This window comes from Lissotriton vulgaris, chromosome 10, assembly GCF_964263255.1.
Source record: "Lissotriton vulgaris chromosome 10, aLisVul1.2, whole genome shotgun sequence".
NCBI lineage: Eukaryota > Metazoa > Chordata > Amphibia > Caudata > Salamandridae > Lissotriton > Lissotriton vulgaris.
This window is the reverse complement of record NC_141698.1, coordinates 729,512,927-729,527,381: the sequence shown is the minus strand read 5'-3', so window position 1 is coordinate 729,527,381 and position 14,455 is coordinate 729,512,927.

Below are 14,455 nucleotides of genomic sequence, written 5' to 3'. Positions count from 1 at the left end.
CGAATGCCCCCCCGGGATGAAAAATGTGATTATCATTTTATTTTCCATCCTCCCGTCCTGAAATGAGCATTAAGATGGGGAGGGACGATTGCTGCTGAGTGGCAGCAGGGACCTGTGCACTTCAGTTTAAAAGGAATGTGTCTTTTTGGACAGCTGTCTTGCGAAGACCAGCCAGACATGTGCATTTTAAACTTCTGTATCCTTGCTGTCTTAAGAAAGCTGGCTTAGAGAAAGCACATGCCTCCAGTGCTCTTGAGAGCGCTAAGAGAGGCTGCTTCCTCCAATCCTGGTACTTCTCTCATGCTGGTTACTAGCATGAGAGCAGTGCAAGGATTGCTTAAGGGAATTTACTAGAGACCGGAGCAACAAGGATGTTACGCAGCAAGCAAGATAAGTGTTTTTAGTTTATATTTGCATACACCACTCACCTTGCATGCATGCACGCACCGATACCACATATGCACTCTGCCTGCATGACAGCTGCAGCTATGTGAATTCCCAGTGCTTATTGTGAGAATATGTGAGCAGGTAAAACAATAATGCTTTAGTGCATATGATTTCCTGGTCGGTCTCTTAGGTTTGTTGTCCTGGTTTACTTGGTAATATTTAGCACCAAAAACAAATTGACTACTAGTTACAATGCAGAGGTGTGAGAAGGAAATGGTGTTTTGGATCAGGTGACCAGCTTCGACTATTTAGGTAAGTGATTTCCGGGCAAAATGCTATGGTCTGAGTGAAAATGTAAGTTCATATTTGTTCTGAGACAGTCAGCACATGTGAAAAAATGATTTAGAAGTAAACATGGGAATTATCTATGAAAGCAGCATAAATGAGGACACAGCTAAGGTGATGTCAGCAAGACAGGGTAGAGGAGAACTCTTGAGCATACTGATATAAACAGAGTTTAGGTATCAGAAAACACATTTACTCAAAATGTATTGTTTTGGGGATGGTTCACAGAGCCAATCATGAGTATGTGAATTTGTACAGGTGTACTAGCTAAGATACTCTGTGAAGTACCATCTACTGCTTGTTGCAATCTGCATGTGCCCCTGTCACTGCACGTGTCCCTTTCTGATTGCGCCCATTGCCCAGTGTTCACCCTCTGACAATCACAGGAGTATTAAACATTGTATAATTATGCGAAATTGCACAAAAATTACGAAAATTGTGTGAAATGCGCAACCAGCATTTATGCGAGCACATATTTCATGCTAAAAAAATTGTGCTAAAGTACAAGTGCTACAAACAACAGCCGCTGCTCATATTCTCGTTGTTCCCATGCTCGCACTATAACATTTTGCCATGAACGGCATAAGTTTTCCACATGGCATAAGTAAATTTCAGGAATTTTGCGGAACAAACGTAATGTAATATTCCCGTAATTATGTCTGTGTAACTGAAATTTTGCCCGAGCCTAATTAAGATAATCGTGGGGCTGATATGCAGTCACCAAGATCTCGAAGCATCTTAATGCCTGTAAAATACAAATATCATAATAAACCTTACAAAGTTCAAAATCAAGTACAAGCTCGCAAGCTATTGATTTTAATCCACGTTGTCTGCCAATCATTTCATTTTAAGAAACTACTTAACATCGTTCTACCCTCAAGGGTAGACCGTGTTCTTTCAGCAGATAAGTAATTATTACTTCGAAGCTTTTAAGAGCTAGGAGTTCTTTTACTACACTTGTCAAAGACTTGTCTTTTTACATACCTGTTTCTTAAATCCTTTTAAAGCCCATTTAAAAATCTAGTTATTCACGAGCTCTAGCTACAAAACACCAGCTTCATAAAACATTTTAGAGCATTTATAAAGCTAAACATCTTTTAGCTTCTTTGCGCTGCAAACAGGGGTATAGATATCATTAATACAGAAGGTGTAAAGGCTGATTTGAGCCTGCTTGACTTTAAATAAAGGAGCTTGCCTAAGAGTAAGAAAAGAACGAGAGAGGGGGAAGAGAGATACAGACGCTGGAAAATGTGTCTGTTTATGACCGGTGATTCACAGCACATACAACAACACCGCCTTTCAAAGACACTGAAACCCGGAGTAATTACAACTATAATTTCTGTTGTATTTTATGTCCTCCTTTGGTTTTCTTTGGCAATACATGTTTGCCCTGCAGTAACAATAAAGTAGATCATAATGCAGAATAGAGTGAAAGAGAGGAACAGAGGAACAAAGATGGGGAAAAGGGCACAATTAAATCATGTTTTTACAACATGCCTCTCTAAAAAACACATTTTCACAGAAATAGAAAAATAACAAACTTGGTTCACTAGTAGTAGGATAAAGAAATCATGAAATGCAAAACTTTTGCGCTGCTTTAAAAATGTTAGTTAACAATAGGTTATGTATTATATGCTATGAGCAAATCTTAAATATAGAGGAATGTTATACATCAAAAAACAGAATGAGTACTACTGGACCATTAAACAGTCATGGTGCGAAGAAAATACCCAAAAGAAAAATGCAAACAAAAGCATGGGCTAACCATTTCTAGGTTTAGGCCACCACTTGTATGTGTGACAAACAGTTTTGAAGAGTTGTAGGCTATCCTGATCATTGGATTTAGGCACCATTTTTAATTTGGGAAGGAAAGTTCTGAAGAATTGGAGGTTGGCCGATGCAGCTTCTTGCCGCCCCACTCCAAAGTTGGCTTTTGTTGCGATGTGTGTGTGTCGAGCAAAGGGTTTCATGATGGAGGATGAGTAGACGGAGCAAGAGCATGAGTGTGGAACAATAGGCTGGCTCTGGTCTACCACAGAGGCTAACTTTTAGTACTGAACTACTGGAATCACCACCTAGTGTAGTGGAATATGTTGCAGGTAAGAAGCTAAGGAGAAGAAATGATACACATACTCCCAACATGCGTAATGCTAAAATGCCAAAGTTCCAGAGTCAATTGAGTGTGAGGTTCCCCTTTGTAAAGCTCCATCCATCAACTGCAGCATGTGCATGTGGTGGAAGTGGGGGCAAGATGGCGGCGGCTCACTAGACCGCTGTGAGACACTCTCTCGTGCCGAGCCTAACTAATGGGCTACGAGGAGGGTTTAGGACCTTTTGCACATACTGAGGCACGTTGAAAAGCAATACAAGCGGCTACAAGTGACAAGCGATACCAGAAAGTAATCAAGCTGGGATAACGGCGAAGTACAAGGCAAAAGCATGAAGTATGAAAAATGATTGGTGCCTACCTTGATGTTCCAGGAGACTCGGTATTTTCATCAGAATCACGGCCACTACTCCACTATATAGCATCAGCCCTCGGCCTTACGGTGCTAAGACTTTTCATCCAACTCCGTGCTAGCAGAGAACTTCCTGGCGATCGGGACAAGTCTAAAAATTCCCCTGTTAACGGCTTGACATCACAGAATACTCAGATGGCTCCGAAAAATGCTGCAGCGGTGGCAGCTGCCTCAAAGACCCGGGCAGCCAAGCAAGCGCTTCGTGATCAAAAACTAGCGGCAAGGCGCGCTGGATCCTTGACGGAAGAGACCATCGGCTCTGATGGAGGACAGGCTCAGCCTCAGCCTCAGCAGAAACAACACAAGGCGACAAGAATTCCCAACACCCCGGGCCCGGGTCCCTCTGTTGTGGACCTGCTTTGGAAAACGCCGGCTGGAGCTGCAACCTCCCCCTCCTTTCACCACGCAACAAGCGGACCGCTGATTGCAGCGCCGCCAGCAATCCCGATGGCGCTTTCCAGCGCGGATTCGTCAGAGTTAGCAGCAGCCCTCTCCGAGTCTCCCGTGGGGACGAGTATCACAGTAAGTCCTCTAACTACAGCTGACTTGTCCACACCGCAGCAAAGATTAGCAGTTGTACTAAATGACTCAGGGGGCTCCACCGTAGAGACCGTAGTGGAAAAAGAAAATGCAGCAATACCGGCACAAACACAAGTATCAGCAGCATTAACGAGGGCAAACTTGCAGACTCAGGAGCCAGGTTTAGCACTAACTGAGCTTACAACACCAACACCAATTACACCTACTACAAATAAGGCTCTGCAAACAGTGGATGTACAACCGGGGATACAATTGCGTCTACAAGATGAAGCTATACAAGGCCCTACAACTTGCACAGGCAACATAGCTAATATGCCCAACCAGCCACGGTCTGAAACACACTTCACACCACTCAACTTGGCTAATGTGGGGGGCAACTCTACATCGCCCCCTCCAGCACAGACGCTGGCTCAGGCACAATGCATTCCTGCATCAGCCACGTTAGTGGAAAAGGAAAATGAAGATGGGCCAATAGCACTTATGCCAGACTCTTTTGGGGGAACCGGGATCGCTTCAGACACGGACTTGGAACCATTAGAATTCTATACTATTTCTGAAGGTCGTGAGGACCTAGGATGGCACCATGACCTAGATTCTGATTTAGATCCCCTATCTGATCTGCAAACAGGTTCCAGCTCCAGCACACAGGATAGTGATGTGGATGAGCTATTGGGTGAAACCACTACGGGAAGGCATACAGTGATACAAAAAAAAGAAGTCGTCATGGTGCGGCAGGTCCTTATCGGGATTGTGCTCCTGCAACAACCTACAGCAGTCAGGGCCCCTCTTTTTTGAAGGAGCAAAACACTACCTTAACTTCGGTAATGGACACGGTGCTGCAGGCGATCGCATCCCATAGGGAACAAACCTCCAAAGATGGCCGGAAGGCACAGCAAGCTCTACAAAAGGTACAAGGTGTGGTACGTAAGCTCTCTAAAACTGTGGCGGCCTCCAACGCAAGAATGGCTGATATGGAAGATCGGATAGTGGTTAACGAGGCTGAAGCAACAGTAGTGAAAGAACAGGTTGATTCCCACGACGCAGAACTGACTGACGTAAAGTGGAAGCTCGAGGAGATGGAAAATCGTATGCGCCGCAATAACCTCCGAATACTGGGGATTCCGGAGAAAAGTGAGGGAGACAACATACGCGTTTTTGTGATTCAACTTTTTAAAGATACATTTCCCGAGCTATCCTCATGGAACTGGGAGCTGGAAGTTCAACGTGTCCACAGAACCCCGGCTACTGTACGGGCTTCTAACTCACAAAGCAAATATCCTAGGGCGATACTGGTATATTTCGGCAACTTTCTTTTACGTCAGGCTATTGCAGAGAAAGCGAGACCTGATGCTCATCGCTCCCGAGGCGATATTTCATACTTTGTTAGGCCGGATTTTTGTCACACAACTGTGGAGCGGAGATGGCGGCTTCGACAGTTAATTAAACCCTTTCTAGACAAAAAGACCAAGGTTTATCTGAATAACCCTGCTACACTCAAAGTTTTGTATAATGGTCAGGTTAAATTTTTTACCTCCGAAATTAAAGCGAAGGCCTTTTTAGATAGCCTGACATAAGTATGAAATATTAGTACTTTGACGGCGGGCTATGTTTAATGACATAGATGGAATAGGTGCATTTAAATGAATTATGAAGTTCTAGGTCTGACACTAACTTATATTTTTTCCTAGAGTCACTTAGAACGTGAATATGTTGCTTCTATCACTGTTGCAATGATTTATTGTTTGGCACTTATGGGTTCCCTTTTCGGCTCAGTGGGCTCTATAGGGTCCTAAATTGATCACTCTATTCAAGATATATTTGTTTCATGTTTTATATTCCTCCGCTAGCCCGCACATGTCTTATTAGTAAACATGGAGTAATAATATGGCACGGCGCAGAGGTGTCTCTCCATCGCTACAGACTCTAGTGAGAGTCTAAATGCCTCAAAGGGTGGTGTGTGGGGGGAGGGGTTTTGGGAGGGACACTGGGAGGGGAATGGTGGGTAAGGGGGGCAAGGGGGTAGGGGGGAGGGGGAGAAAATACAAAAAAAATTGGTAAATTCAGTCACAAGTCAAGACGCACACAAAGATCATGGTTTGATATGAACCAACATAGCCAAAACAAAAAACAAAATTCTAAAAAGCATAACTGTATTATGTATTTCAAGAATATTTGTGTTCCTTGGATCCAATACATTAAACCTGGGCTAGATTCTATGGTTAGCAAATGGGGAGAATAAGTTTATGCTCGTGGAATGTTGCAGGCCTCAATCATAAAAATAAAAGGTCCCAGTTATTTCAATTAACACGTCAAAACCCAGTTGATATAATATGTCTTCAAGAGACACATATAGCATATACAGATAGAGATCTACTCAAATTACCTGGTTATATCCTAATGGTAACTACATCTCAAACATCCAAAACCAGAGGGGTGGCTATTTTAGCCAAACCTATAATAGGCTCCCCAATCCGCAAATTGGCCGATAAACAAGGTAGATGGGCCATAATTCAACTACAGTTGGGCATTACTATCTGTGCAATTTATGGCTCAAACCTAGACGATCCTGATATTTTTCAGGAGCTCGAAATCGAATTGGCTTCTTGGTCCGGTTCTCTAATCCTTTGTGGGGACTTTAATATTGATATCGGGCTGTCCGCAGACAATCACCTATCTGTAAATTATAAAGGACGGAAACCGAAGGTTTATAGCGCATTAGGCCGGATGATGAAAAGTCATAATCTAGTGGACGTCTGGGGGTTACTTCAAGGGCCAAATGTAGATGGCTTCACGTACTTTTCTTTCCCCCACAATAAGTACGTCCGAATCGATTATATTATGTCATCTATAGAGGAAGGGGACATTCTAGAAATAACTAAATCCCCGAAAACAATATCCGATCACAATGCGCTGACCTTCATCTTCGATACTGCCAGTTTGGTTAAGCCAATGCCCCAATGGACTTTCGACAGGAGGTTATTGGTTAATCAGGAGTATATAATTTATATTAAATCATGGGCCCAGTCATTTTTCGATTGTAACCAGTATAGTGCACCCCGTTTGATAGTATGGGACTGTTTTAAGGCAGCATTGAGGGGAGAAACTATCTCATTTGTAGCTAATAAACGAAAAAAGGAAAAACATACTAACACACAACTGATGCAAGAACTCTCTAATCTCGAAACTCATCATGCCTTTGAAATAAATCAGGCTCAAAGAGGGCAAGTAGATTCTACCTCAGATCCTGGGAAAACCTTAAACAAAATAATGATTCTTAAAAATGAAATCAATAGTACGCTTATTCAAAAAGCTGCCGAAACTTATCAGGCTAATAAGACTAGACTGTATGAATCAGGAGAAAACGTGGGGAAGCAATTAGCACTACGCACCCGATAAAAACAAACATTGGGTAGTATTAAGAAGATCAAATTTGAGGGTAATGAGTATACAATTCCTAAAGAGATTATTAAAGTATTCCAAAAATACTATCAAAAACTTTATAGCAGCGAAATCTCACATTCTAATAACGTAATAGCAACATTTTTAAATAATTGACTCCCAGATCAGACTTCACATAAAGCTATTGATGATGAGACCAAAGCTAATTTAGATAGAGAAATTACGCTTACCGAAGTGGAGATTGCTCTAGCTGGTTTGGCTTATGGTAAAGCGGCTGGTCCGGATAAGATCCCTCTAGATCTATACAAAATCCTTGGCGATCAAATAACCCCTTTCTTGCTTGATTTGTTTCTTGGAGTGCAATACCACACAAATCCTCCAGAATCATGGAAGCAGACAAATATAATCATTTTTCATAAAAAGGGCAAACCACCTCACCTTCCTTCTTCATATAGGCCCATATCGCTGATTAATTCCGATTCAAAACTATATGCTAAAATACTTGCAAATCGACTGAGCGGGGTCATCGAGCACCTTGTGTCCCCGTGGCAACATGGCTTTATCCCTGGCAAGAGTACTACAGACCATACTCGGAGAGCCATAACCCTGTTTGACATCATGGGCGCCACGGGGGGCGAGATGTCGATGATCCTCCTCGATGCTGAAAAGGCATTCGATCGAGTATCATGGCAGTTTCTTTGGAACATCTTGGAAAACAAAAATGTTGCCATTTACATCAACCCCACGGCCAAAATCTGTATAGCTGGTGATGAATCAGAGTCTATCAGGGTTCAAAGAGGCACAAGGCAGGGCTGCCCTTGTTCCCCGGTCTTATTCGCCCTGTATATTGATCCCCTTATCCAGAAGTTATTAACCTCATCCGCAATTCAACCAGTCATTACTGGGCCTTTCTCCACTAAAGTCATGGCATATGCTGACGATGTCGCCGTTATAACCACCAATCCGTCTGAAGCAATCTCTGAAATTGAAACAATCACACAAGCGTTTGGGTTGTATTCAGGGTACTCTTTGAATAGAGATAAAACGATGGTACTAGCCACTAATAATACCCATTATGAGAGCATACTTAGGGTTAAACAGGCTACATACCTAGGAGTATGCCTGTCGGTGGAGGTAAGCAAGATTACCAACTTAAATTACTCTCCCCTCATTAACAAAATCAAAAGTGATCTTAGAAGGGTAGACAGCTTGCACCTTTCGATAATAGGCAGGGCCAATTATGTTAAAATTAATATATTTCCACGAGTTTTATATTTTTTTAGAGCAATCCCTTTATTACCTGGAGAACACTTTATTAAGACTATAGATTCCCTTATCTCAAAGTTTATGTGGAGCTATGGTAAAATAAGACAAGCCCTTCCTCTGCTGGCGCTCCCTCAAGATAGAGGTGGCTTAGCTCTACCGAACTTAAAACTATATCTTTGGGCAACACTAATACAGCATATGGACCCTCTTCTAACTGCCAAACCTGGAGTCTTAACCTCTTTAGCTCCATACATTCCATCAATATATGAACTTAGCTTAGGTGAGAAATATAAGGGGCTGTTTTTAAGACAAGTAGAACCATCATACTACAAAAAAATTAAATTAAAGACAGTTTTAGACGCACCTGCGGTATGGAAAGCTATTTGTAAACATCTGGATATACCTACATTCACGAAATATACACCATTATGGCAATGCAAAATTTTCTCCCCCATTTTTAATGATATTGGATTTCAGAGGTGGGAGCTCTTAGGCATTAGAACAATAGGCGATTTTTTTGGTAACAGTATTCCATCATCTTTTGAGTCCTTCCAAGCAAGATACAACATTCCCGCTCGTGATTTTCTAAAATTCTATCAAATTTCATCTAGCATCTGTGATACTAGACCAAAAATTCTAATAGATAATATACTATTACTGGATATTATAGGGAAAAATTCCACAAGAATTGGGGTCCTATATCAGATGTTTATGGCAAATGCCCCTGACGACCTTGAACGCACGGAACAATCCTGGGCCACGAAATTAGTCAACCCCAATGTAGATATAGATCTCTCACTAGTTCTTTCAGCAAAGTATTTTATAGCTTCTAATCTAAAGGCCCAATATTACAGAACCATTTTTAACCTATACTATACGCCAGCTAAATTGTATGCTTGGGGGCTCAGGACTGATGATAATTGTCCTAGATGTAATCAGCCACTTGCAAATCTCTTGCATATGTTTTCTGAATGCCCAGCATTGGCAACAGTTAAGGCTATGATACTGGAATACTGGGCCCAAGTCTTCGGGCATCAAATTAGAGACTCTATAACATTGCTCCTATTAGGTCATGATGATTCCTTGGGTCACAACAGGGAAGAACAGGCGGTAATCTTTCTGGGATATGCTGTGCTCCGAATAATTTTGGCAGCTAGATGGAAAGAGGCAGAAACCCCCACCTTTCATATGTGGCTTAGTCGGTTTATTGCCATCTACAAACAAGAAATCGCAATTTACGCCACAAGAGGTAGGAAAATGAGGGCAATAGGAAACAGCTGTGGGAGCCCATTACTAGATGGTATAATATTGAAAGCGGAAACCAAATTTTGAACATTTAATTATGTATTTTTGTTACTGTGTTTTTCCTTGCATTATGTCCTTTTTCCTTATTAACTATTTGATCTTTTGTGTGTTCGATTTTGCACCATAGTGATGTTTAGCTATGTTTAAAAATATAAGATATGGGTTGAATTTATTTTTCAAATCATTTAATTCACGGATGCTCTATGCTCTTTAGGTACTATGTTAGTTACCCAGTTCAATATATAACGTGTTCCTACTTTGTACCCCATACTTATTGTATATATTTGTATTATTTATTTTTTGAGCATATGCTTCGATTGTCTGAATTTACCAATGAATAAAAAAAAAAAAGTAACTGCATTCACAAGAGGTATGTAAAGCGAGATGTCAAAAACAATAATAAAAAGAGGTATAAAAAAAAAAAAAAAAGAAAAAAAAAAAAAAGGAAGTGAGGAAGCAAATAAAGAAATGAGACATGAAGGGTGTAACAGAGCAGAACCCTATTTTAACAAAAGTGTGAATGCCCCTGGGGTAGGAGTTGTGCATGAGCTGGGTCCTGATCTTCCGGATTCCCTCCAGGACTCCCTCTCAGCTCAAGCAGCTTTGCCCGCCTGGCATAGGTACAGATTTCTAACAAACATACTCACTGAGTATTACATAATCTAGTACACAGCACTAAAAAACAGATTTCTAGGGTTTAGAGAGCCTTCGAGTATACTGCAGTCATGGCTAAAAATGATCAAATCCCTACAAGCAGAAATGCTAAATAACAATAAAGCTCCGCTCACAGACAGGACAATGCAAGCACGGGACAAAAAGTGGTTCACAAAGGAATTAAAGACCCAAAAGGAAGAACTGAGGGAAATACAAAGTAGTGATATGAATGGAAGTAACGATTTAAACATTATGCAACATTGCAACAGCTTAAATCTGAATATAAGAAAGCCTGGGAAAGAAAAGAGGAAATACATTAATAATCAATGGCAAGCCATCTTTAACATCTCAAGAAAAAAAGACCAAATTAAAGTTTGGAATTACATAAACCTATTTTGATCATTGTGAACATCCACAGAATTAAAACTGTGTAAATCTTGGAAATCTTGCAAATCCGTGCAAATGCAGCCATGTTCAAAGCTAATGTAGAATACTGAGAATCCTAGTTGACACCTCTACTCAGGGCTTTATTTTCAGTGGGTACAGTTGTAGATTCTTGGCGTGGTTCCATTTTATGCCCTCCTTAAAAACAAGGGGGACGTTCAAATCATTCTAGTTACCTTCTAATGGCGCTGTTGGACATTGGTGGGAATGTGGAAAGTAGGCAGAATCAAAGGACATCATTCCCTTCTTCCAAATGGGTTTCAAACTGGAGTAATTTCAGTAAGTTCATGTTACTCTTGTGACACGCTTTACAGAAAATTACATGACTATGCCCGCTCATATAATTTAGAGTAATTTGACGCACAAAAGCCTACTGCAAGAGCACAGGAACAGAGCACAAACAGCTGCTGGCTACTGCTGTTTCTGTTCTGCTGCATTCCGCGCTGTTTTTCAAGCACAAAATATATCCTCCTCCATTTTGAATTCAAGGATGAATTTTGAGTTAATAAAATAAAGCTAAATGCTGGGTTATGGTTCAATCTCAAGTAACTCTGCATACTCTTGCATAATTTGGCTGTAATTTTGCACAATTACTCTACAGAAAATTATGCAAGTTACACCTATCCCATTTCAGACCTAGTTTCAGCATTACAGATAATATTGTGATGCTATCATTTTTGATCCATCGCACAATCAATCAGAAATATGCCCCTTTACTAGGGTACTTTATTGATTACTCTGCAGCGGTCTGCAGAGTTTATCAACATAGTCCATGGAACAGACTGGTGGCCAGGGGAATACTGGCTCCCCTATGACAGGCTACTATTTTACTGTACTCAGAGACCTGCAAAAGATTTAAAGTTGGAAACGGTTTCAGGTTATACCCAATAGAGAACTGATAGAAGGGTGTGTACTTGCAGTTTTATTATTTAGCCTGTACACAGCTGACATTAGCTAATTTTGTTTTAAAGTTAGATCATTTCCACCTTGGATACAAAATCACTACTTGCAAGTCCTGCAATATGAAGATGATATTGTAATTCTGGAACAAATTTACATCATATTACAGAGAACTTTAAATGTATGCATATTACCTACTGAGCCAGCAAGCTAAAACTAAAGCAGTCCAAATCAAAGGAAAGTACGAAAATAAACAAAACATAGAGACATTCTGTTTCATCTATCTTGGGACATGTTGTAGCCTATAACTACCTTGGTAGACAGCTAACAACAAGCATTTACAATGCAATGGTCTCGGCATTGTTAAAGTTAGAGCTATTGGCATTGCTCATGACATTATTTTTGTTTATGTATTTGTTTTTAAAACATTTAAAGAAATGGCATTGTCATTTACAATGTCAATAGCTTAATCTCTCTCAAATATGAGACCTATTGCATTTGCACCGACACACACAAAGCCACTCACACACACAGAGCCACCCACACAGAGACACCATACAGAGCTACCTACACAGAGCTATTCACATAGATCAACCCACCCACAAATAGAGCCACCCACACAGAGCTACCTACACACACACATAGTTACCTACACACAGGCAGAGCTACCCACGCATAGAGCCACCTACAAAAAAAAGACCCACACAGAGCCACCCACACAGAGTCACACACACAGAGCCACACACATACACACACACAGAGAGCATGTGCTAGAGAGCGTGCGCTAGAGAGCGTGTGCTAGAGAGCGTGTGCTAGAGAGCATGTGTTAGAGAGCATGTGTTAGAGAGCATGTGTTAGAGGGCGTTTGCAGATTGGTTCTCCCCTGCATGCTCACTTTCTCATCATCAGCTATTGCCAACTTATAGCTGGAAAGTGTAAAAAAGTAATGAAAAAAGAGAGAGGAGAGTGAAGAATAGACAGTGTGTAGTATATATGAAGTATACTAGAGTATACTAGAGAGTGTGTTAGAGAGAGTATAGTAGAGAGAGTGTGGTAGAGAGCGTGGTAGAGGGTGTTAGAGAGCGTGTGTTAAAGAGTGTGTGTTAAAGAGTGTGTGTTATAGAGTGTGTTTTAGAGAGTGTGTTTTAGAGAGTGTGTGTTAGAGAGTGTGTGTTAGAGAGTGTGTGCTAGAGAGTGTGTATTAAAGTGTGTAGCAAAGAGTGTGATAGAGAGTGTGTGTTAGAGAGTGTGTGTTCGAGAGTGTGTGTTAGAAAGAGTGTGTTAGAGAGTGTGTGTTAGAGAGTGTGTGTTAAAGAGCGTGTGTTAGAGAGCGTGTGTTAGAGAGCGTGTGTTAGAGAGCATGTGTTAGAGAGCGTGTGGTAGAGATTGTGAAGTAGAGAGTATTGTAGGGAGAGTGTGGTAGCGAGAGTGTGGCAGAGAGACTGTGGTAGAGAGAGTGTGGTAGAGAGAGTTTGTGGTAGAGAGTGTGTGTGGTAGAGATTGTGTGTGGTAGAGACTGTGTGTGGTAGAGAGTGTGTGTGGTAGAGAGTGTGTGTGGTAGAGAGTGTGTGTTGTAGAGAGTGTGTGTGGTAGAGAGTGTGTGTGGTAGAGAGTGTGTGTGGTAGAGAGTGTGTGGCAGAGAGTGTGTACCAGAGAGTGTGTTGTAGAAAGTGTGTGTTGTAGAGAGTGGGTGGTAGAGAGCGTGTTGTAGAGAGCGTGTGGTAACAGTGCGTGGTAGAGAGTGTGTGGTAGATAGTGTGTGGTGGTGAGCATATGGTAGAGTGCGTGTGTTAGAGAGTGTGTGTTAGAGAGTATGTTTTAAAGAGTGTGAATTAGAGTGTGTGTTAAAGTTAGTAGTAGAGAGTGTGGTAGAGATGTGTGGTAGAGAGTGTGGTATAGTGTGGTATAGTGTGGTAGGTGGTAGAGTGTAGTAGAGACTATGCTATAGACTGTGTTGTAAGAGTGTGTGGAAGGAGTGTGTGGTAGACGTGTGTGGTAGGAGTGTGTGTTAGGAGTGTGTGGTAAGAGTTTGTGGTAAGAGTGTGTGGTAAGAGTGTGTGGTAAGAGTGTGTGGTAGAGAGCGTGCTAGAGGGTGTTAGAGAGCGTGTGTTAAAGAGCGTGTGTTAAAGAGTGTGTGTTAGAGAATGTGTTAGAGAGTGTGTGTTAGATAGTGTGTGTTAGAGAGTGTGTGGTAAGAGTGTATGGTAAGAGTGTGGGGGTAAGAGTGTGTGGTAAGAGTGTGTGGTAAGAGTGTGTATGTGTAGAGAGTGTGTGTGTGTAGAGAGTGTGTGGTATAGTGAGTGCAGTAAAGAGTCTGCGTAGTAAAGGGTGTGCATAGTAAAGAGTGTGTGTAGTAAAGAGTGTGTGCTAAAGAGTATGTGGTAGAGAGTGTATGGCAGAATTGTGTGGTATAGAGTGTGTAAGACAGTGTGTATAGTAGAAGATGCATGGTAGAAGGTGCTTTGTAGAGTGCATATCAGAGAGTAGTAGAGTGTGTCTAGTAGAGTAAGATGTTGTAACATAAAAAATAACGTTCTTACCGTGTTCTAGTAATGAAAGTAGACCAACTGTACAGATGTATAGTAGATGATTCTGCTTTAAGAAATGGCTGGACTGCTTTGTTTTCCTGTTTAAGTAAATGACAGTGTAAAAAAAAGATAGTTAGTCCAAAGTTTAAGTAGCAAAAAACAATACAC